At 43.2% G+C, this 2545-nt stretch overlaps 1 pseudogene; it reads right to left on the bottom strand.

Annotated features, from left to right (window-relative positions):
• Positions 1-388: 388 nt before the first annotated feature.
• On the bottom strand, positions 389-1508 carry LOC105718387 (actin, cytoplasmic 2-like; annotated as a pseudogene).
• Positions 1509-2545: the final 1037 nt, after the last annotated feature.

Raw genomic sequence — 2545 nt, 5'->3', positions numbered from 1 at the left:
TGGCAGCCCTTGCCAGCCTCTAGAGCAATCCCAGAACACTCAGCCCTGACACATGAATACCCTGCACAGATAGGAGACTGTTGGCCACGCAGACTCACCAAGCCAGACTTGTCTGCCCATAAGCATGTTTTAACCTCTGCCACGAAGTGACCAAGCCACATATGTACTAAAGGTTGAAATCAAAGATATGTACAGGGTACCAAACAAATAACAAGGGGAACAGTTAACTTGAATACAAGGTCAAAATCAGCAACAATTTCTACAATCCAGTGCTGATATCAGATACAAACTTCAAGGACAATTTCTTTTCGAAGGCTTATTCCAGTTTCATGAGGCTAGCATGACGTGTATGCATTTGCCAGGGGCAAATTTATACTTCCGAATTAACCCATGAAGCAAATGCTATGCATCTGCTCACAGTCCGTTTAGAAGCATTTGCGGTGGACGATGGAGGGGCCCGACTTGTCATACTCCTGCTTGCTGATCCACATCTGCTGGAAGGTGGACAGCGAGGCCAGGATGGAGCCACCGATCCACACAGAGTACTTACGCTCTGGGAATGCAATGATCTTGATCTTCATGGTGCTGGGTGCCAGGGCAGTGATCTACTTCTGCATCCTGTCGGCAATGCCTGGGTACCGTGTCACACTTCATGATGGAGTTGAAGGTGGTCTCGTGGATGCCACAAGATTCCATGCCAAGAAATGAAGGCTGGAACAGCACCTCTGGACACCGGAACCACTCGTTACCAATGGTGATGACCTGGCCGTCGGGCAGCTCATAGCTCTTCTCCAGAGAAGAGGAGGATGTGGCAGTGGCCATCTCCTGCTCGAAGTCCTGGGCAACATAGCACAGTTTCTCCTTGATGTCGCGCACGATCTCCTGCTCAGCCATGGTGGTGAAGCTGTAGCCACGCTTGGTGAGGATCTTCATAAGGTAGTCAGTCAGGCCCCGGCCAGCCAGGTCCAGACACAGAATAGCGTGGGGAAGGGCATAACCCTTGTAAATGGGAACCGTGTGGGGGACCCCGTCTCCAGAGTCCATGACAATGCCAGTGGTGCGCCCAGAGGCGTAGAGGGACAGCACGGCCTGGATAGCCACATACATGGCCGGGGTGTTGAAGGTCTCAAACATGATCTGAGTCATCTTCTCTCTGTTGGTCTTGGGGTTCAGGGAGGCCTCAGTCAGCAGCACGGGGTGCTCCTCTGGGGCCACACACAGCTCGTTGTAGAAAGTGTGGTGCCAGATTTTCTCCATGTCATCCCAATTGGTGATGATGCCGTACTCAGGGTCAGGATGGGGTACTTCAGGGTCAGGATGCCGCGCTTGCTCTGGCCCTCGTCGCCCACGTAGGAGTCCTTCTGGCCCATGCCGACCATCATGCCCTAGTGCCGAGGATGCCCAACAATGGAGGGAAACATGGCTCGGGGGGCATCGTCCCCAGCAAAGCCAGCTTTGAACATGCCGGAACCATCGTTGATGACGAGCGCAGCAATTTCTTCTTCCATTGCAACCGGCGGAGGAGTAGGGCGGCGGAGCGGTGAGAGAACACTGTACGCGAGCTGGCAGCGGCAACTGAGAGCCTAATGACACTTCTTAATGACAGCTTAGCCACTCCTTCCATTGTATAAACTTGGTATTCAATGAGAAGATTGTTTTGTTTCTAAAATATTTCTAAAAATATATTTATTTTAATGTGTATATATTTTGACAGGTTTTAAAAATAGTCATTTTATAATTAAACCTTAGTGGAGTTCACCTAGTTTTTGCTTTGGGTAAAAATTCTATTCGCTCGGTCATTCAAATAGGTTATCTTCAATTTCATTATTAATGTCTTTTCTGTCACCACTGTTTCTGAGAGTATATATACATACATATATATATATATACTATAGTTAAAAACCATGCTATATTAACTTATTAGAAAAATAATATTTTCTCTACTATGAGGTCTATAATTTGTTGGTGTATTTTTAGTGTCAGTCAATTAATGCTTTCATAAAAAATTGCTGTGTGAGAATAACTCAAGGGGTAGATATTGAATATCTGCACAACTGTAAGGAGTGGAGGAAAAATGTTTTTTTTCTCGATTGTTTTATTGAAAATTGCTTTGAACCCATTAGAACAATTGTTTTATATCATGTCACCTAACACGCACAATATAATGGCTGATAAATATTCACAGTTCTATCCATGCCAGAAGAAAATTTAATTCAAATGTGTTTCATTCTATAATTCTTCCTATTATTTGTAATAAAATGATTTAAAAAATGAAATATTTACATATAAATATATGGAATCTTAGAATATTTATTGATGGATTGTTTCAAAGCCAGTTTTGATTAGCTTTTGCTTGTAATTTATGCTTCATCAATCTCTCAAAAACTTGGTGATATTTACAAAATAAAATCCAATCTATTTTTATTATATTTTGTTACCTGAGAAAATATGTCAATGTCAATTTAAGCCATCCCTATACTATATAAGATAAATGTATATTAAGTCTCAGTATACCATTTTCATCAAAATTGATGACATATAAGGA

Source organism: Aotus nancymaae, unplaced genomic scaffold (genome assembly GCF_030222135.1).
Source record: "Aotus nancymaae isolate 86718 unplaced genomic scaffold, 86718_ANA_hifiasm-v0.15.2.pri h1tg000008l, whole genome shotgun sequence".
NCBI classification, from domain to species: Eukaryota; Metazoa; Chordata; class Mammalia; order Primates; family Aotidae; genus Aotus; species Aotus nancymaae.
The sequence above is the reverse complement of the archived record's forward strand: the minus strand, read 5'-3'. Positions and strand labels throughout refer to the sequence as shown.